This window comes from Nothoprocta perdicaria, unplaced genomic scaffold (genome assembly GCF_003342845.1).
Source record: "Nothoprocta perdicaria isolate Ctin4 unplaced genomic scaffold, notPer1 scaffold_178, whole genome shotgun sequence".
NCBI lineage: Eukaryota > Metazoa > Chordata > Aves > Tinamiformes > Tinamidae > Nothoprocta > Nothoprocta perdicaria.
The window spans coordinates 95646-118308 of record NW_020454960.1 but is presented as its reverse complement, the minus strand read 5'-3'; the positions used below and the strand labels follow the sequence as shown (position 1 = coordinate 118308).

The 22663-nt window shown below is 42.4% G+C and overlaps 1 long non-coding RNA gene across 1 annotated transcript; it reads left to right on the top strand.

The window, feature by feature from the left end:
* The first annotated feature begins 1975 nt into the window (after positions 1 to 1975).
* LOC112944916 lies at positions 1976 to 22288 on the top strand. Its single transcript, XR_003248868.1, has 2 exons — positions 1976 to 2124; positions 22125 to 22288. It is a non-coding gene; the product is annotated as an uncharacterized LOC112944916 (long non-coding RNA).
* The last annotated feature ends 375 nt before the right edge of the window (positions 22289 to 22663 follow it).

The following is a 22663-nucleotide window of genomic DNA, read 5'->3' as shown; positions in this document are numbered from 1 at the left end:
AAAAAAAGATGCATGAAGTGCAGATGCGAACAACAGATTAACTTGATTTTTGGGGGGGGTTGTTTTGTTTTGTTGGCTTTTGGAGTTTATTTGTTTTGTAGTTGGGAGTGCTTCCAAAAGAAATGCCCTTGTTCATGCAGTGACAATCATATTCCAACTTAACGTTTGTAGGCCTTACTTCTGAGAGAAACTGTTTTACCTCCATCTCTCTTGGTTAATATCTTTAATAAAAAAAGTTGGGTTGTAAGGCCTCCTCACTCATCTAAGTTACATATATGATTTTATACCTGTATATGGCTTGGGTAGAGTGGGGCTTTCAGTTTTACCAGTTGCTGTTCCCCCTGAAGCCAGCAAAATTTCCAGACAGTTAGTGGGGAGCAAACTTTAATGATCAGTAAATATCCTCAGTAAATATCAGTAAAAATCAGTAAGTAAATATCCTCAGGTTAGAGCATCGTATATGGGAACGTTCTTCATRGGAGAGGTTTCTTGGTGGAAGATACTATAATACAGTCACTGTTTGCATTATGTGTACTCTATACTGTACTCTGAAGCTACAGGAATAAAGCGAGGAGAGGGTCCTTTGAATTGCCATGAGCGGGGAAAGATGCTCCATAGGGCAACATTGATGAGCTCCATGGTACAGATTTCCATCTGAGGCAATAGTGCTACTGGTAGGCAAGAAGCTCCAACTGTGATATCGCTAACAAAGGGTTAGATCTCAAGTGCTGTCTATTTAAAGCTTGTATGCATGCCCCACATTCCTGCTTGGTRGCTACAAGCTTCTGCCAGAGCCCAAAGAGACAGAGGTAACTCCAATCTTTGGTGGGAAATTAAACTTACAAAAGTAATTGCCTTGAGTGATGTTTGTGACAAGCCGGTGTCATGGTTTGGAAGAAATCAATGCGTTCTGGCTTCTGAACTAAAGGATTTTTTCCTTGATATTCTTCATGTACAAAATATGTTAAAAATACATTTTGGGGGGATCTGAACAAGTGGCCTAGTTTTCTGCAGCATTTATCCTCCAGCAGTAGGCAGTGAGATGGGAGCAGCTGGAGAGCTCAGTGTGCCACATAGGTGCCGACAAGTCAGGATTGCTGTTCCCCCAGGACAGATCTCCTGTCATGCCGGCTTTCCAGGGAGCCTCGTCTAGTTAATTCTGCGTGACCCCAGYATCGCTGCAAATCAGGACACAGATGTTCATAGTGAGGTTCATGGGTACAAAGGTGAAATGCTGATAGTCCTGTAAATATCCAAGTTTCTGTAGATTTTAGGCTTACAGCTCTCCTGCAAACCTTGGTGCCACTCACTGACTGCAGTACTTCACTGTGTCCTGCAGTCCATCCGTCATGTAGGACCTCGTGTATTAGTAATAAATGAGACAATTCTTCAGTCAACTAGAAAATAATTTTGCAAAATGCGTGCTAGTGAAAAAGCTGACCTAATAGCCATGAGAGATATGAAAGGCTGTGGTAGAATTAATGGATAAATTAATTCTATCATCTGTTAATCAATTACTCTTTGAAGTATGAAGTCTATGTCAAGTGGAGTATATGAAGTTTGTTTAAGTATATGAAGTATATGGCAAGTTCTTTTGATCTGTATGATCTGGATCAGCATTATTTCCAGGAAAAAGTTGTTATCTTTTTGTGCCTTTTGCTTGTTTTCCTTACATAAAGGGTGTTGCATTGTATCTGGCAAATGATATGAAAGTATTTCCTTTGGGAACTTTCTGGATCTTTCTTTCTCCATCTTTCTCCATCTCTCTCCRTCCTTAGTATAGACTGCAAGGACTGCAAGTATAGACTCAGGCATCCACACCTGATCATATTCCAGTACCTACTGTGGTGTATCACATCCTTATTCATAGATCAAAGAGTGAGTGAGAAAAAGAAACAAACATTTCTGAACATTGTTTTCTCATTTAATTAACTAATTTCTTTTTTTTTTTTCTTTTACTTTCTAGAAGCAGATTGGAAAGACTTATTCTCCTGAGTGGAGCAGGAAAGRAGGTGACAGACTCATGAAACCATATCTGTCTTGTGATGAAGAGGACACTTTAACRATCAGTGATAATGTGAAGCACTAAAAAGCCTGAAAAGCCCTTGACTATGTAAGAGGCAGGTGAGTAATGACGGGTCATCCACAGTGCTTAAGCCATAGTCTCTGGATAGACAGATAACTCACAATAAGAGAACCAACTAGAGATGCCTTTCTTTTTCTTCAATGGATAAACACATGTGTTGGTGCGGGACACAYTGTTGAACAGTCATAGAATAACAGCTTCATTATGGTTGGAAAAGACCTTCAAGATCGAGTCCAACCATGAACCCTTCAACACCCTGTCTGCTACACCATGTGCCTCATCTACACATTTCTTGAACACTGCCAGAGACAGTGACTCCACTACTTCCCTGGGCAGCCCACTGCAATGTTTAACTCCTCTTTCCATGTCGAAATTCTTCCTAATGTCTAACCTGAACCACATCTGCCCTATGCGCAAAGGCTGAGAGAGCTGGGCCTGTTCAGCCTGGAGAAGAGAAGTAGCCAGCTGCATTAACTCCATTCACCAGCACTGGCTGCGCCCAGACATCCAGCCAGTTCTTCACTGAGCAAAGAGTACGCCTGTCCAAGCCATGAGATGCCAGCTTCTCCAGGAGAAGGCGGTGGGACACTGTGTCAAAGACCTTACTGAGGTCCAAGCAGACCACATCCACACCTTTTCCCTCATCCACTAGTCTGGTCACCTGGTCATGGAAGGAAATCAAGTTGGTCAAACAGGACCTGCCTTTCATGAAGCCATGTTGGCTGGACCTGATTGTCACACATATGTTGTGTGATCACCTTCAAGATGATCCACTCCATTACCTTTTTTGATACTGAATTCAGGCTGGCAGGTCCGTAGTTCCTCAGATCTTCCATCCAACCCTTCTTGTAGATGGGCACCACATTGGCTAGTCCTCAGTTGTCTGGGACCTTCCCTGTTGACCAGGACTGCTGATAGATGATGGAGAGCAGATTGGCCAGCACTTCTGCCAGCTTCTTCAGAACCCTCAGGTAGATCCCATCCATCCCCGCCGACTTGTGAGCATCCAAGTATCTTGAGGCAAAGAAGGCATTAAGTACTTCCCTCAGCCTTATCCTCATCCTTGGTGAAAATATTCCCTGTCTCATCCCATAAAGGATGGAGATTCTCCTCGGCCCTCCTCCTCTTGTCAATGTGTTTGTAGAAGTATGTTTTTGTTGTCTTTTACAGTACTGGCCAGATAGAGTTCCATCCGAGCTTTTTCCTTTATAATTTCCTCCCTACCTTGCAACTTCCTTGTACTTTTCCTGAGTTACCTGCCCCTTCTTCCAAAGGTGGGAAACTCTTTTTTTGTTTCACAGAGGCTCRGCAATAGGTCCCTATTCAGCCAGCCTGGTCTTCTTCTCCTGTGACTTGTGTTTCATGGGGGCCAGTCTGCTCCTGTGCCCATAGGATTTTCCTTCTTGAGGAAAACCCGGACTTCATGGGCCCTTTTGCTCTCCAGATCTTGAAAGTGCACAATGCATGAATTTTAGCATCAATTGCCTGCATCTTCAGCACCCACTTTCTCCTCACTGATCTTCTGTAAAACCTGGAGACTCGCTTGCTCCAAGTGCTGCAGCAGACAAGCTGCAAAGATGCCATGAATGATGTTACAGGGCAGGTAGGAACAGAGTTAAACATAAAGCCAAGGTTTCTTGAATCTCCTCCAGTGTATCAAAAAGCAGCTCCCAACTGCATCTTGTGAGCAGTCTTTACTATAGTTTGCCACTTAGAATATTGACCACTCGATAAGTAGCAATGCCTGGTAGTTCAGAAAACCAACCACATGGATGGGTGGCAGTAGATGTTTGATGGGAAGAACTGAGGACCAATACTTAAGAGTGAAAAGTTTTCTGAAAATTGTTTAGAGACAAGCAAATCAGCAGAGTGGTATCAGGTTTACTAAGAAAGAAAATATTTGTACTGATCTAGCGGKCTCTTTCAGCCTCATCTGTTCTGTGTTTAATATTTGTTATTAAAGTTTTAATAGTTGTAATGATAACACTGGACAAGAATAGGTGATTTCAGCATCCCCAACTCCCTTTTGTACCTTTTTTGTACAGCTGTCTTTCATGAAGTACCTGTGCATGGGCACGTCAAGAACTTTTTGATTTCCTACTCTACTACCAGTTCTGTAGGACAGGAAAATGTGTTACTTGCTGTCTAGTGTATAGGAGAGAGGATAATTACAGTGAAGCCACACAAGCTTGTGTCAATGGAGCAGCTTCCATCTGTCCATACCATTTGTGTGTTTTAAATAGCATATTGTACATCTACTGCAGGTGTATTTGTCTCTAAGAGAGTGGGGTTTTTTTTTCTCCCTGAGAGAATGGCATAATAATTCCAGACAAAAGATGAGTCAGTGGATGTCTTCTCCTAGGCATGCTTTCTTTCTAAGATTACTTGGAAAACTGTGATCGTGCTCRTAGAGATCTGCTCCCACAAGCAATCTCATTGACTTCGAGGCTTGAGTTCTTCCAGCTATGACTGATACTCATTACCTTTGAGCTGGCATGGTTTCAACGTATTTTTTTTTTTTTTTATGAGGAGTGATTAAGAAATCTAGTTCCCAAAATAACTTCCTTTATCACTGATTTGCTTGTGTTTCGATGCGTGTGTGTGCATGTGCACACAAATGTCCAATTTTCAAGGTGCTGCTGTCCTTCTGGTCWGGTTTTGGGTATCAGGGGATCTAGAAAGCCGTAATTCATGTACCTGCTGTGAGTCAGCCTGCATGCAGAGCATCACRGTGGAGTGCTTGATCTTCTTTAGACTGAGCTAATTCCCTCATTATTCCCTCAACCCTCTGGTTGCAGCTGTTGCTCTTTGAATGCATCATTAACTATTCCCTGGGCCGGAGAAGGAGTGCCAGGCACATCACATAGTTTCTATTTTATGCCAACAAGAACAGTTGCAGAGAGTTTGCCTGAGAAAGGGCTGTGAACATAGATAAATTCTCTATCCACTTTGCAGTYCTGTTTGCTGCTTCGTGTCCTTTCAATATTTGAAATTCCTATTGGGCTCAGTTTCTGCTTGGGATTTTCCTTAGTGAAAATAGTATTAATGAAGCAGAAGTTGCTCCAAAATTTTTACTGTTCCTGAYTGAGACCTGTTTTTTGCAGAGATGGATGCATGGATATGAACCACATGGGAAAAACTAGATGGTGATGTGTCCTCAAGGGTCAATTCGGGACTGAAGTGAACAAGTGAATGTACATAAGCTTTTGGGGATGAAATACAGTAGACCTGTAGCATACACTTGTGATTCTGTATAATGTATACAGCAGGCTTGCCTGGATAGAGAAAGGACTGAGATTTTGTATAGGGAACACTGTATAGGTACACACTGATAACTGCATCTGGAGATGCACCACCATCTCCATGCCATGTTCTCCTGCTTTGGAGCAGGAAGATGGACCAAGACCTTCGGACTTGGTCTTTGGACCAAGAGATGCCCAGCCACTAGCCACGGAATGAAGGAGAGCTGGAGACATTCCTTGGTTCTTTACTGATGGCACAGCTAGTCACCATGCACTTTTACACCAGTCACCATGCACTTTTCAAGGAAATACAGTAATTCTTTGTGACCATCTGCAGTTGCTCTAAAATCTTGTCCACGTGAATTATTAAAATTGTGATGGTTTGTACTGCATTCTGAGGAAAATGCTTCACTACAGGAAAATGCAAGAATTCCTACGATTTGAGGAAAATGTAAGTCACRATGTGTGACTTGGTTGCAGTTCCAGTGTTTTGCCAGAACACAGATGCTCATAGGACTCTCCTGCAAATCAGAAACCTAAAAATATATAATATTTTTAGAAATGCGTATATTTGGTCAAAAAGAAGATGAAATACCTACTGAGCAATATTCTCTGTCTCAGTTTCAAAGACTGTGATTCAGTGTGAATGGCTTTCAAGCAGGCAAGCAAAATGAAAACAAAAGTCAGATTGCAAGAGATTTATGACTTCAGAAGTAATTACAAGGAGTTATACTAAGATAAAGCACCTAAAACGATGTAGCTGAGTTGTCTGAACAGATATCTATAACAAATCCTGTTGAAAGTAATTAAAGCCACCGAACATCTTGGACTCAAAAGTATCACACAAAGGAACATGAAAAGGCTCTTAAATCATGAATCCAGTTTTAAACCTGAAAGATTTCATAAAAACAACCCCAACGGAGAGGAGGTCAGAAGGATTAGGAATGAGTTGCTAACAGGGCACCAAATTTGTAACATAGGTGTGTGAATGTGTAGTCTGGGTCACTTTCATAGACACAGAATGAAGCTGTTTTAATTTCATCAGATCAGAAGCTCTTAACCAGAGCCCAAACTTCTAGTATTGCTAATGACTTTTGAAAGGCACAGCTTTTCCAGGTCAAATCCCAGTGTTAAACATAGACCTGAAAATTGCTATTGGAAATCTTTTTCCTGTTTTGTCTGCCATGTGCTCTTCCAGAGTGGATCCATAGTCACTCCAGACTGGAGCTGCAACAGGGAGGTGCTGGGCATCTTTTCCTAAACTCGGAGCTTGCATCTTTGAGGGAGGGCAGCTGCCAAAGATGACAAGAATCAGCTTCCCAGTGTTATTGCTGGTCCATAGACATCGTGGTACCTGGCAGCAAGGCCCTCTTGTGCCTCTCTTTTCTCATCAAGGTGGATGTATCTGCAATGGCTGAGCTTGTTGAACTATAATTATTAGTAGTAGGCATTAAGCATTATCTATTCATTATTATTATTTTCTCCTGAAAATCCAGGCACTCGGTGAGCTAGTATGGGTGTTGACTCAACTGGTTCATAGCTGATAGCAGTGAAATGCAGACTGTTTGAATAGCTTGGCCTTTAATCACTCACCATTCTTACGGGTGTAAAAAGCCTCACCGGAGCTGTCAAGCAGAATAAGGAACTGGAAAGTTTTAAGGAAGCATTATGGTAGGCAATGTTGGACTTCATGGTGCTATSATTTGAATTAAGGAATGATATGGACACTTAATTGTCTTTACTTGCACTGCTACCATAAAATCCCTGTTGATACACCCAAGTTGTGGCTGTTCCCACTAGCCATGCTCTTGCAATTCACTTGAACAAAGAAATTTGCCAGGCAGGATATTTTCCCAAGCACATATTTATCCTCTGAAAGGAAAGAGCTCCTTTTCAAAGACCTTGGTCTCTGCCAGCTTCCATGGCTTGGATAAAAGTTGTGAAAAGCAATGCTGTTTAATAGCATAGTTGATATGCTTGCCCGTGAGCAACTCAGGCATGGGGTCTTTTTCATAGCAGGTTCCATATCCTATGTGTAGAAATAGGAGCTAAAAAAGAAAATGTGACAGAAATAGAAATTCTACAAGAATAGTGCAATTTAAGCAAAACTGAAATTTCATCCGCACATTTAATTTTGATGCCATGGCCAGTGGAAAGGTATGGAAGCACACAGCTTGCTTGTGTCACTTAAATAAGGCTGAATTATTTTGTTTGAATGAATTAAAGCACTTAATCTGCATGTAATTCCATTGAGACTTTGATATTCCAACATGCATTTTGGAAAAGTGGTGCTTTACTTTTCCTTTTATGCTGCTTCATTGTACCTGGGGTGCTTTTTGCAACTTCTAGCAAGCCCTTTGCCCTTCTAGATGCTCCAGCATCTAGCCAAAGAGTTTCTTTACAGGGCATTTGATTACATATACTCTAAATATCCTATGTCATGATAAGTCAGGATGGAGTATTGTGTGATTGTATTATTTCTGTACCTTATTTCTACATGCTGATCCACAGCAGGAGCTCGTCTCTAATCAAAGATAATGAAGAAGACACTCAGGCAGAGCAGAGATTCACAGATTCACAGATTCACAGAATATTTAAGGTTGGAAGCTGACTGTCAGCTGGTGACACTGAAAATGCTTTGCCAAGTGCTCCAGTAAAGCTGATACAGTAGCAGTGTCATACAGCGTGTTTATGTGTCACAGTGCTCTTTGCAGGCACGAGACACTTGCAGATCGACTCCTCGATAATCCTGCAATTTTAGCATCATCATCAGATAGGAAAGCTGATTTTTGCAGCTTTCATCCGCATCAGTGGGTGCCTTGAAAATGAACGAGAATGCCACGTGGAAAATCAAAATCCAGCTACTGGGGGTTTTTACCCCTCACCCTCTGTCATTCCAAGAGAGCTGCTGTGGGAGGGGACGTATGGAAGACATGCATTATCAAACCYGAAGCACGGCGTAGTATAAAGGCTGTAATCTCACCTCAGCATTCTTATGGCTTTAATAAACTTTTCATGCTTCGTTCTTGGAGTTTACTGCATCGTTGGGACTCCTCTGCAAAACTGCAGCCATAAWTTTTCTCTTCTGCCGGGCAGATTTTACTTGCTTGCTTTGGTATGTTGCTCTCAACAGAGTCGAGGCATGACAGAACTGATTAAATATTTGTATCACCTCTTCAAAATGCTGTAATTTCTTGGGTGAAAGGAGAGAATGCAAAAATATTAAGCAGAGAAAAGTTCTTGGGTGTTTCTCAGCGCTTATAAACACATAGAAGGCAGAACCCAACTTCTGCCATCTCTTGGGATCAAAATTCCTTACGACTTGGTCTAAAAGACAGGCAAAATAACTTTATTACTAGTGGCATTTGGCAAAAGGTATTAGTCGAGCATCCCAGAAAAGTGTTATTGTCCTGCCATCTGCTCCTACGTCTGCTTGAGTCCTCATGGCCCCCTCGGAACTGTCTGCACTTAGCAGTGATCCCTAAAAACAAAGTCCACTTTGCTATGGATAAGTGAGCTAAGTTGCCCATGTTCTCCCTTAAGAGGGTCTTCTGGCTGCGACTGCACATTAATTATGCTTGGGACTGGCAGCTGTAAATTGCAGGGATGGTGTGTTAGCTCCTGCTGTAGCATGAAGCCTGTTACCCATCACATTTCCATCCTTAATTTTTGTCTTCAGGGCCCAGGTACAGCCTCCGTTCACTGCTGCTCAAAAAGGGGTTTTTTTTAGAAATACATCCTCTCACTTCCCTTTAAAGAAAAGCTAAACTGAAAGCACGGGGAGTTTGTTTCTGCTGAAGGCATTTGCTGCCCTGATATTAACCACAAGAAGAGGCCCTCACCCTTCTAGCTATGACTAGGAGCAGTAAATTTGTGTGTGTGTTTTGCCTCTATTGCAAACTGTTCTGGGCAAAGTGAAACACTTTGCACTGAAACAGTAGCAATGTGCTGTGAGTTCAGTCCTTCTTCTTATAATATTTTGACCATTAGGAATGAAGCTCATCCCAGCTGAGCCGGTAGCAAGCTGCGGAAAATCTAGGATGTATTTCCATTACAAAAACTGCTTATATGGAAACTTTATTGCAGGCGTGTGTTCTYCCTGATCTTTTGTTCAAGGAATTTGTGTTCAAATGAATCAGGGTATTTTGAAAGGTTTTTCACTGATAATGAAAAACAAGTTCAGATAGCCTTAGTGCCCTGATATAAATGTTGTGAAGTTTGAAAATGTGAGCTTGGAGTCTCAAAACTCAAAGGCTTTCAAATTTAGAACCAGTTTTAAAATTGCGGCAATCACGCTGGTTTCAACAGGATGCACAGCTGAAAGGCTGCAATATATGAACTGGGAAAGCAGATACCATTTATGTATCTCCAGTACCATCATCAGAATAATCTTGCATTCCTTTTTAATGATACCTATCAAGTCTTTAAATYCCCAAGAAAGGCAAAGAAAGTCACTACACCTTAAGTATGAAAACAAGGTGGAGCTGATAAGTAAGGAGGATCATAAGAGGATGGGCCAGACCATCACTTGGAGTTTCTCCATCCTTATTTCCTATGCTCATGCAGTCCTGAGGCTTCGCTCCGACCATCAGTACCTAGTGGAGGGACTCCAGTAGATGAGCAGAGTTGAAAACAAGTTTGTACATGTTGTTCTCCTGAACATAAATAGGCTGGATAACCGGGCACGGTTATCTTGCTTAACACTCTTCCCAGGCAGTATTTCATATATGCTGGGGTAGACTTCCCAGCTTCTCCTCCCCTGCCATCCACAGCCTGTGCGCTTGATGTGGAAAGGGCCACGGGACACAAGCACTGAAAAGCCCTTGAGGATCTGTATCATGTGCTCTGTTTAACAAGTTGCAGGAAAAAAACAATAATGAAGGATTATTCACCAGATTTTCATTTTCAGTGGGTAGAAAAATCCAAAAAGACACTTCTCCAAATAGAGGCATGATTTAGGAAGACCAGTTTGCCTGGAGGTCACTGGGAATTCCATAGTGTTGGCCAGGAAAATGGCATCCAAAGGATATTTCAGCAAAAATGTGATCCCTGCTACACTGACATTTCAATTCTAGTGGAAAAGCTAAATAGTTCACTTAGGTCTCTTCTTACATTTGAAAGTTTAGGCATTTATACAGCTTAATTAATGGTTAAAATGTGCATCTTCTGGCATCCAGTATTTCCAGCCATTATCCTCACCTCTGGATTGGATTCCCTGAAGAACAGGTATGTCCAAAGAGAGAATATGCAGAAAGGTATGTGATGTATATGTTACACGCACACACATGACATATATATRTTGCTATCTAGGTATATAGAGCTGTGCAGGGCAGACTGTCACCAGCGCAGTCACCGGCGCATCACGGCTAATGTAGTTGATACTAGGAGCTTGGGCTGCAATCAGGGCAAGGCACGAGGGCTTCCACGAGCCAGTTTGAGGGTCCCAAAGGARGAAGCACCRCTGGAGACTTTTTTCTGGCAGTTTTAGCCAGAATTAATTCACTAACCTTCACATCACGTTGTGAGGTCTGTTTGCTCAGGACTTTGCAGGAAGGAGAGGGGCTGCATTCTGAGCTGATTTGACAACAAGAGAGCTCAATGCCAGGGCTGCAGTTCTTTATAAATTCATAATASTTGAAATTGAACTGCATCTGTTCAGAGATTGCCACGGGTATGCATCCATCAGGGAGGCAAACTGAGTATCATGCTATTTCTGCTTCACCAGCACTCGAAGGGAGAGTCAGAGGCTGCTGGGCTGGGTTAAATATCCTACTTAATCAGGTGGAACAAGGAAACAAGGTTTTCACAGCCACATCCACCTTCTGCTGTGTTGCTGTTCAGGAGCTGTTGCACCAGCACCGCCCCATCACCTTCTTGAGCTGGAAGCCCCAGGTGCCAAAGGCAGGCCACCCACCTGGCAGCAACAAGGGCCTTGCCCTCTTTTGTTCTTAGGCATTATCCGTGTCATTTGGCATTTGCTGTATTGTTGCCCATTATGCCCATTCCTTTCAGTCTGCTGTCGGAATAAAGCCACAAGAAACAGGCTAAGCATCATATTAATGTTCCAGTGCAATGCTGCRATTTGATGACACTAAACACAAGTTTTCATGAGGCTGTAAATGTCTCTTCYGTTTATAAATATTGTGCTGTAACGAGAGGCTCCAGTGTTAGCAGGCAGCCAAACCTTTTATCAAAGACAAACAGTTCCTCAAGTACCACTCTTAGGATCTTTTGCAAGCATTAATATTTTATTCGTTTTCTCCAGAAAGTCTTCTCAGGAATCTAGATGGCTGAAAGTGGTAGAAAAAGCAATACTTAACTGCATTGATAAAAAACTTAAGTCTTCCGCAGTATACAAATTTTCTATTTCATGAATGATTAAATGTAAATTGTGTCAGTATATATATACATATGTGTGTGTGTATATATATATATGTATACAGTGTGTGTATTCTACACTCCTTTTTCTCCTCTGCCTTTTAAAATATGTGTCCTCTATTCCTGCTCAGTATTTAAATGCAATTAATTGTCAACCTGTTGTTACTGCACCGTGGCTTGAGATTTTATATTCTGTGTGAGAGTAACTCTGATTTGGGCTTTTTCAGTAACTTTGGTTTCTTTTTCTGATTGTACGTGTTCTTTCAAGCAGTGCTTACTTTACTATGTATAGTTTCTTCAGTAGACATTTCATACAGGTCACAGGAACAGTCTGGGTGGGTGAGTTTGGACCAGGATTTTTCATCTCACAGGTGACTGTTGGACAGCCTGGAGACCAGCAGATTAGTACATGAGGGTTTTGAGTGYTTATGGTATATATGACCTCTCAGAAGCAGAACCAAAAGGCCAAGTGCTTGGGTCCTGGCTGTGCTGGAGGGGGCCCTGCTCCTTCAGAGAGGTGCAAGGTTGGGTACCTGTCCAAGGGGACATGAGACACATGAGAACCTCACAGACTGCACTTCTGGTCGCACTGCTGTTTTGAGCATGGTTTTAGTTCAAAGTATAAAGGCTGAGCTGTTCTTAACTTGGTCATGTCCAACTTAGCACTGGGYCTGCTCGGGAGAGCTTTGTAGCTTGGACTGAACGGAACTCCAAGCAGTGGCAAGAAGAGCAAGTGCGTGCTTGATGGTGAGCTTTAGCACGGTGGTATTGATGGGAGTCAGCATGTTTGTAGAGTCCTGCAAAATGCTGACATTAATCTCCCTCATCTCTTATTGAACCAACTGCAAATGTATTTATCAATAGTTGTTCCAAGGCATTATTAAAGGAGTCAGCAACAAGCTGTTAGCACACCTAAAGGGGGCCCCACAAAGCCATTTGGACCAATTACTCCACATTGCTTGTTTCCATGGTCTTGAAATTGTCCAGTCTCTGCTGGGAAAGCTAGCACATGGAAGAACTGGTACAGTAAAAATAGCAATGGGGACATCAAGCATTGTGCTGTAAGTGAAGCTGAGTGGTGACGTGGTTTCACCCAAACTACATGCAATTTTTAATAGAGTCAAAGACAGCTTGTGCACCTAGAACTGCTTGATGCAGTTCATAGGTGCTGGATAGTGTCCATTCAGTGTCTCAGAAGACACGTCTCGACAGAGGAGCTGAGCATCCCAGGGGAATTCCCTGGAATGTGAGATGCCAGGGAGCTGCCCAAGTCAAGTGTGAGATGCTCTCTTCAGAAAGCTGGGTGTCATCAGAGGGTGATAGAGTTTGCTTTACTTTTTACATGAAGAATTGTGAAGCTGTTACATGGACGCTGCATCCACAAACACTGGGAAATTAAGAAAGATACAGAAAAGAGCATGATGTCTGGAAATGTGCTCTTTAAGGCAGGCCAATGCTTGCACAGTCTGAATAAAACCTATAGCTTTATTCAGTTTAAAAACTGCGAAAGGTCTCCTTCAACATGCCTCTGGTTTCCCACTCTTCCAGTTTTGTTTCTTGTCCACTAAAGATAAAAAAGTATTTTGGGGTTATTTTTCCCAAATTCTGGGCTTCASAGATTTACCATTCTGGCTTTGCTGCTCAGCTTCTCACCAGGAGGAACCACAGAAGGACTCCACAGTCAGGAAAATGCAGTAGGGACTTTTGATACTAGAAATCTCCGGGGAAAAAAAAAAAGCACCATGAAAATAATTGGCTGGAAAATGAGTCTGGCTAAACTTGGACTATAAATAATGTGGAAAAGCGTAACAGTGAAGGAACAACTAACCTGAGGTTGGGGTGAATGATCCATCTCTTGCTGTGGCATCTCTCTAAAGCAGCTGCTAGAGTTCATTTAGGAATTACAGGGTCGATGCAGAGATTATTTGGTATTGATCTTCGCCCTGGCTTTATGCATATCACAAGTCTGTAAAATTACAGTGGTCTTCACAAATTTATTAAAATGACTTAAAAAAAATCTGTTTATCGTTCAGAAATGCAGGTCAGGGACTCTGAACTAGAATAATAAAGCTCTAAGCCACTACCAGTTATCCAGGGAGTTTGTATAATAAGGAAGTTACCTTGCATGTGGATTTGCCATCCGAGTGCAGCAGGGCCACACTTCCCATGTCTCCTTTCCTGGCTGGCTGGGCCACCAGTGCTCCACAAATTAACCCCATATCCCACCATTGTCAGCTGTTACAGGGCTACAGGGATATTCAAATAAATTATTAAATTTTTTTAATTTTTTTTTTTTAAATGCCAGTTGCATTATCAGAAGCTGCAGGAMTGTATCATCGTTCAGTTTAGGAGCTGCATGGTTTCTCACGCCCATTGCAATGGTCATCGTGCTCCCACTTCCCCTTGCTGCTTATAAAGCAAGAGGTCACGGATATTCATATTTTCTGACAGAATGAGGTCACTGACATTATCCTTGATTAACTCAATAACAGTTATGCCAGTTTCTTCACTGTTTTGCCCTAGAAATGATAGTTACCTATTCTTTCCTATTCTTCCTTTTTTTTTTTTCCTTTATGGGACTATGCCTGTAGAACTGAATTTGGGCCTTCTAATTGCAGGAGAATTTAGCAATACTTCCACCCAATTTGAYTGAAACCGAAAAAGGCACTTATTTATAACTAATTATTTATACCAAAGTTAGGACTTAAAATTTTCATAAATTTTAAGGCCAAGAAYGTGCATCAGATAATCCATGCTCCCCGCTGTAGAATCAGATTTTTTCTGATTTTCAGATTTAGTGATTTCTCATTTTGGTCCTTTTTACTCTCACGGAGCAGCAGTGATTGYTCCGTGACCCAGCATCCTTCCTTCCTCATTACTGGAAATGATGACCAGGCCTTTCCTATGGACAGAGAGAAGGTGAGTCTGGCATGGAGCGAAAATGAACTGCCAGTCTGAAGTTTAACCAAGCGCTGAAAGGCAAAACAACATTTTCCAAGGTTGTTAACAGTGAAAATTAATAGAGCGCTAAAGAGTAATAATTTACATCCAGATAGATTACGAACTTCTACATTTTTACTGATGTGGTAAGCGTCTTAATAGTATTAGCAGTATTTAACTGTATTTAAATGTCTGGCGTTTCTTTTGATTTGCCACAATTAATGTTTCCTGACATGTATGCGAGTTCATAAATGACAAAATTTAATTAAAAGTTGTCTCTTTTGATTTTTGTAAAGACTGAGCGGTAAACACAACTAAAAAGCCATGTCGTACCCAAAATCAGTGTGTTGATGCAAATATGGGTAGAGGATGCTAATGATGCGGAGTTATTTCTTTTTAATGTGCTCATGTTTTGAATGGGAACAAGGCCTTAAATGAAAATGCTCATTATACAAATTAGATGGATGTTATTACTAAGCATGTTAATCTTTCTTCTTCCCCCTCCAAATGTTCACTTTACAAATGTAATTATTTTTAATCATACCAGTTCCACTGAATTAGAGATTTGGTTTCCTTTTTATACTCAAATTCAAGGCCTTTGTATTTAAAAGCACATAATTTTTATAGATTATTTCCTACCATTTTACTTCAAAGACACCTAATAAAATTTCAATAAATGTAATTAACTAGCACAGAAAWGTTGCCATGGCAATTTTCTTCTTTCCAGCATCATAAAAGAGCTGGCTTCTCTGCTGCAGGTCTGCAGCAGAGAGTGTGGCTGTTTAATTAAAGTGACTCCTTAATTGCGTGTGCTGCAATTACATTTCCTTGCAGTTTCAGGGACTGATATGCAGCTATGGAGTGGTTAACCCAAGCAAAAATTCAGGACAAGGCCTGCATGGCATTTAAATTGTGTATTTTGAAGTCTAATTTCTTGATAGATATCATTGTCACCCGAAAGGCAGCACAAATTCTGTCCTATGCTTAAAACATCATGAATCCATGGGAAGGTTTTTCTGAAGGCTTTTTCCCCGGCAGTTTGCAGCAGAGAAAGCAGCACAACGTGTTGTGGTATGAGATGCCACCTGGCAAAAGCCCTTTGCCTGAGCTCTTCCCCTGCTTTAAAAGGAACCCCCATTGACTTCCCCATCGAGGGCTCCACGTCCAGCACCTGGCAGCGCTGCCCCTGTGGGCGCATTAAATTCACGTGGACTTTGAGACATTAAGCAGCACGTTCTGTAATGGAGAGGTGTTTCATGTGCAGATGAGGAGGCGACCATCTGCCACGTTCTTTGTGCATTTATGTGGTTTATTTTTAAAAGAAAATAAATAAATAAGCAAATTCACAGTTTKACTAAGAGCAAACACGCTCCTGACTTTGCCTTTGCTGGAAAGCTATTTGTTATTAGCCCGAATTCACATTCCCCATGCATATTTTCCACAGAAATTTTGCTAATGGGGTAAGGGATATAACTTCTGTGAAATCCCACTTAACCAAACGCTTAGCAGAACTAAAAACCAAGAAGTGTTAGAGCATTAATGACGTGCTTGTTCAAAGGTGTTTCTAAAAGATGTGAAATATATGTACAATGCTTGTGAAAAGTGAAGAGAAATCTGTCCAAAAAGATGCATCAGGGAAAAAAAGATTAAGGAGGTTTATAGGAGAAAGCCTCRTGGGTAGCTATCATGTGCCATGTACTGGCAGAGGAGCATCCCAGAGGGATGGACAGCTGTGCTGCATTTGGTCTTCTCCATGCCTTTTCCTAAGGGCCCATTTCCATCCATCTGCCGTGTTCAAACTCACAACCAGRGCACTCGAATGGAGCCACAAGGTCCATGGATGTGGTCCCTGTGCTGCATTTCATGCCTTTTCCTGAGATGTCTAAGTCTAGATTACCAAGTGAAGCTTAAGGAGGTAGGACGCTGTGTTTCACTGATATGGGGCGGTCTTAGTCCCACTGGCTTTTGTAAGATCACAGCTGAAGTGAAAATGGCACAAATTAAACAAACAACTAAGGAAGATGAAAATACTCCCTGTGCACTTATCTCTGCAGTATAAAGTTGAGCTGCATCTTCCTGCTCCGTATCTGGCACACACATCTGCCTCCTCCAGCTCTGAAGAGCTCTCTTTTTATCAAACCTGATTGAAATTAATCTTTKAATATACTGGACACAGCACAGGGAGAGATATATGCAGTCATACCYACAGCACGATTATTTAAGTTTCGTTTCCTTAGGGAAGCTGGTAAAAGTCTCCTGCATCCAGAAGCACCATCTGTCTATAACGGTGAGGCACTGTTTTTTAGAAGATATTTAGCTGTGGCACAAATTTAAAATTGAGCAAGTGAAAGGAGAGTTCTACATAGTCTGCAGTCAGTGGGATGAAGGGTTTTTTCACCCTTCAGAGTCCTTGACACGTAACCCTTTGCTTATATAAAACTCTTCAGATGTTCTTTCATAGGTTTTACTCTGCTGAAGACTACTCAGTGGAAAGAAATCTTATTATCTTCAGCTTAACGTTTCATTATCTGGCACAATGTGAGGATATTAGCCTTTGATTGCTGGTTCTCTATGGAGATTACAGCATTTTACATTTTATACCCTCTTTTTCTTTTTTTTGGTCATATTTAGGTTATACTTAAATGTCATCTTTTGTGGTAAAAAGTTTAGGTGATCAGTTACCTATTCTAATTAAATTTGCCATAAAGTACTCAGAATATTCTGATATTCATCCACCCATTTTAAAGCCTAATCATAGAATCATAGAATCACAGAATGCCGAAGGTTGGAAGGGACCTCAGAGGTCATYGAGTCCAACCCCCCTGCTCACRCAGGGTCACCTAGAGCACGTGGCACAGGGCTGCATCCAAGCGGGTTTTAAAGATCTCCAGAGAAGGAGACTCCACAACCTCTCTGGGCAGCCTGTTCCAGGGCTCTGGCACCCTCACAGTGAAGAAATGCTTCCTTAAGTTCCTGTGGAACTTCCGATGCTTCAGTTTGAAGCCATTTCCTCTAGTCCTATCSCTGCCCACCACTGAAAAGAGGCCGCCCCCTCCTCCTCACTGCCTCCCTTGAGGTATTTATACACGCTGATCAGGTCCCCCCTCAGCCTCCTCTTCTCCAGGCTGAACAGGCCCAGCTCTCTCAGCCTTTGCTCATAGGGCAGATGTTCCAGGCCCCTGATCATCCTSGTAGCCCTGCGCTGGACTCTCTCCAGCAGCTCCACATCCCTCTTGTMCTGGGGAGCCCAGAACTGGACGCAGTCTCCAGATGTGGCCTCACCAGGGCTGAGTAGAGGGGGATGATCACTTCCCTCGACCTGCTGGAGATGCTTTTCTTAATGCACCCCAGGATCCCGTTGGCCTTCTTGGCCACCAGGACACACTGCTGCCTCATGGTCAACTTGTCGTCCACCACGACGCCCAGGTCCCTCTCTGCGGGGCTGCTCTCCAGCAGGTCCACCCCTAATCTGTACTGGTGTCCAGGGTTATTCCTCCCCAAGTGCAGGACCCTGCACTTGCCCCTGTTGAACCTCATGAGGTTTCTCACCGCCCAGTCCTCCAGTCTGTCCAGGTCCCTCTGGATGGCAGCACAGCCCTCAGGGCTATCAGCTACTCCACCCAGTTGGTATCGTCGGCAAACTTGCTGAGGGAGCACTCCAGCCCTTCATCCAGGTCGTTAATGAATAAGTTGAACAGGACCGGACCGAGAACTGACCCCTGGGGGACACCACTAAGTACAGGCCTCCAGCTGGACTCCGCACCATTGACAACCACTCTCTGCACCCTGCCATCGAGCCAATTCCTAATCCACCTCCCCGTCCACACATCTATCCCACACCTTCGGASCTTGCCCAGGAGGATRCTGTGAGGGACAGTGTCAAAAGCCTTGCTCAARTCCAGATAGAYSACATCTACYGCTCTGCCCTYATCTATCCAGCTGGATATTCCTTCGTAGAAGGTGAAAATTTCCATAGACAAAATAATAAGTACCCATTCATGATGTACCCATCTCCTACATCTAAGGCAAGTCCCTTTAAGTGCCCTGTGGTGGCCTGTTGTACCTATGGACTTTACAAAGTCATTCGTCTGYGACAATCTCATGCGATGTTGCAGTAAATAAGTTATCTGAGTAGATTTATGGGTGACAGTGAAGTATCTGTTTGGAATCCTTTGTAATAGGAAAGGCATACACGTTTGCTGTAAATGTGTCTTGGACGTCTCTGGATAATTTTCTTCTTTTTTGCACACTATAAAATTGTCGCTTTTATGGCCAGGCTTGATAGATGACACGGCTGAGGAGATGCAGGAGTTCATTAAAAATTAAAGGACTATCCCTTCTGCTTCATATTTCTGTTCAGGATCTTACGGAGGTTACTTCTTGTTATGAAGAAATTTGACTTGGTTTGTGTGAATAGTGTRGCTTGTAATAGGTTACTACCCCCGTGGTACGTATATTCTCATACTTTACAGGATTATGATTTGTCCCAAATCTGAAGGCTTTGTATCACCAGGAAATCACCTGCCCTCAGGGGACGTGCTTGCATTTATTTAAAATTGTCAAGAGGTACCAAACTGCAAAATTTAGTAATTTTTGCAAGCTGTAATTCTATTGTGAAAACTAACATGGCAAAAAACAGGGCAGGAAAGGATCACATAAGTTCTGTCTGCTTCTGTCGCAAATGGCCACACATGATCTCCTAGCCAGGCATGCATCAGCAGCTACCTTGAATCTCCTTGGTGTTGAATCTCCTTGCTTTTTGTTGCTTTTTTGTTTATTTTTACTCTTGCTACTCCCTCTGGAAAGCTCTTCCAGGAAATCACTCCTCTAATGGCCAGAAATCACCCTCAGATTTCCAGGCAAAATGCATACATGCCAGTCAACGCTTACTTGTCCTGATGACCGAACTGTTCTTCAGCTTAAATTGCTCTTAAGGCTCCTTGATGCTTGCCTCCCATGTATTTATACAGTCCAGCTCGATCTCTTTCGACCTATTTCGTAACGCTGAGCAACATGAGCACTCCTGGGTCACTCTCGAGAGACAAATGTTGTTTCTTTGAGGCCGTGAAGTCCTTAATTTGGTTACTTCTCCCAGAAGAATGCAAATCACTGCTGCGTCCCCCACATGTTTGTGAGTTTATCAAAAGGAGCGTTTATTCAGGATTCATGCTACACTCTCATTAAATCCTTTGGATTATACGGCTTCTGCTCTCTCTTAAATTCCCAATAGATATATTGCTGACAACCAACTGTTCCTTTCACCGCGTTTCAACCCAGCGTTTCCACCAGCAGGCTGCTGGTCTGCTGATGTCCATCTCTTTTTATTTATGGCAATTGAGGTGACAGAGTCTCTGGTATCTCTGCTAATCCTTGCTCAGAGGTGTCTTTGGCTGCATCTTTCTGATGCTTCTGGTACTTCTTTGGGGTCAGAAGCATCGAGTTTGGTTACAGGAGAGTTCCAGCCATGTAAGAGGCCCCAAGGTCTTCTTGGCAGAGGAAAGCAATCTGCTTTCTGCTGTGAAGCACATGGTCCATCTGTGTCTCTTACCAAACGCATGCAAGGGCTCTCCCTGGTTGTCGCTGACAGTGGTGAACGCTGACGTGACGCTGGATTTGTGGGTAGGAAGCTCTCTGTGCGACTGGGTCCCAGAAAAGGGTTGTAGCCAGAGAGGTTCCCAATGGGAACCTGTTCATTTTTGGTTCCCGGTGGCCATATTCAACATGTTCTTTAAATCAAAAATTAAAAATAAATAACTAAAAATCCAGCCCCAATTTTGGATGGATTGAACTATGAATTTCTTGTTCTGAAATGACTACCATTTCAGCTATGTGCGAAAGGCAAGCAGGATGATGAATTAGTGATATCAATTAGAAAAAAAAATAGTTAAAAAAAGAACTAAGACAAAGTATTTTCAAAGAACAGACGGCCTCACACCTTGTGGCTGAGGAGGATTTTTCTGCAAAATAAAGGCACTCAGCATTTCCTCGGGGGAAGGAAGAAACAGAGAAAAAAACGTTGCTGATAAATTCGTTAGAAACTCCACATAAGCAACAGAAACACCAGGTCAGATCTTTGGTGCCGTGAGCCCCTGCCAGCAATCATCTCCCTTTAGCACATGCCTGAAATGTGGACAGGAAACCAAAGTGCCGAGAACCAACGAGTTGTCCTGGGAAAAGTTCTACATGGGAAGCACTGAGTGTGGCAGAGGAAGGTCTGCGTGAAATCCGGGGGGAAATACCCCAGTTAAGAGGAAGAGAGGAATAGGGCCTTTCCMTTCAGGCTCCCTCAGGAGTTTTCCACCTTCGTGTCCATCCCACAGCTCACACCTCACACAGCAGCAGGGAAACCCTCACCCCAGTAGCCATTTCTGTCCATTTTCCCTATCAACCTGCCTGATTTCACCCTCTGCCCACCCTCCAGCTTATCTCTTAACGTGACCGTTTTACTGACCATTGCAGGGAATATGGGAAGCAGTTTAGACACCTCTGTCTGCTGCAGCGTGAAATTTCTGTGTGGTGTCCTTGCTTGCWTCCTTAATCTCTGCTAGAGATGCTCATCTCCTTGCACGGTATCAATGCATCAATTTTATTTTCTCTGCTGAAAAGAGAAAAAAAAGAGCTGTAGCTTTTTTTTCCTTCCCTTTACATTCCCTCTCTCCTTATCTCCAACAGGAGAACGCATGCAGTTTCTCTTTTTGTAACAGCCTATTGATTGCGTATGTCAGCTGTATATTCGTGGGCACGGAAGGACTTGATTTTATTTCTATTTGCTCAATGATATATGAAAAAAAAAAGACTGCTCTAGGGATTACTTAGAGGTGGGGATCTTGTCAGCATGTTTTATAATGCATTATTCACATATAATTGCAGCATAGCACTGTAATTGCACAAGGAATTTCTTTTGGCCTCATCAGATATTCCCTTTGGAAGTCATGTGCATCTGAAGTTTCAAGACTGTTGACCTGCAGTAGGCAAGAACGTCCCCCATCGCTCATTGTACTTGTCTAAATGTAGTGTGCTGGTATAAATGGCTTGCCAAGGGATAAAGGAAATCATTTTCTGACCATTTGCTGCAAAAAAATCATGTTTCCTGATGACTTAGTACTGCAGTGCAAAAGGGCAGGAAATTTGGCCACCCCTTCTCTGGTAGGAAGAGCATTCCCTTCTCTGGAGGGGGAAATAAAAAGATGACAAATAGCTACACTAATAAAATATCATGCTTTCCTTAGTCACCAGGAATGACTGTATAACTCTGTGCAAGTCCACCACATCTCCTTTCCACCCATACAAATACAGCATAACCCTCCACAAGCTGATAGCTAAAAAAAGCATCAAAATAATGAGACAGGAGTTGGGCAATAGGGCAGAAACCCGTTTCTGTGCACAAGTAGCTTCTTCATCATAGTATTTTGGAATTAACAGTGTTCTTGTAYGTGACAAATACTCTTTTCTGTTTCTTTTGTAAATTTGTTCCATAGCATTTCACCGGTTAACTGAAAACTCATCGCCTTTTCTGTGTGAATAACTGAGAAAACATGTGTGGTGTGGTCTCTTCTCTGGAACTGTTCCCTATTGATGAAGAAGGACAAGTCCCAGCAACATGGAAGTGTAATTTTAAAATAAAAGCCTTCCTTATTGAGCATGGCAGAGTACCTGGAGGTTGCAAGGAATCACTGGTAGAGCAATATTACTTTCTTACTATAAATGATTTTTCCCACTTGGTTCTGCAGTCTTCAAAAGCTTTAGAAGATAAAAAGAGATAAGCATAAGAAGACTAGATGTTGTTGAGAGATGTTAAAACTAGTGTGATTTTTTTGGCCCAAATGCCCGTATTTTGGGACATGTTAAGATTTTTAGCGCACTGTTACATGGCAAGGAAATCCAGTGTGGGTTTTTTTTTTCTCGAGAGAAATGACCTTGAGGGAGACCTCTAAAATAAAACCTTTTCTATGATGTTGAAACGATGTGATGTTAAAACTGCCTTTAATTGGAGCTATGTAGCAGCATTTGTGTATTC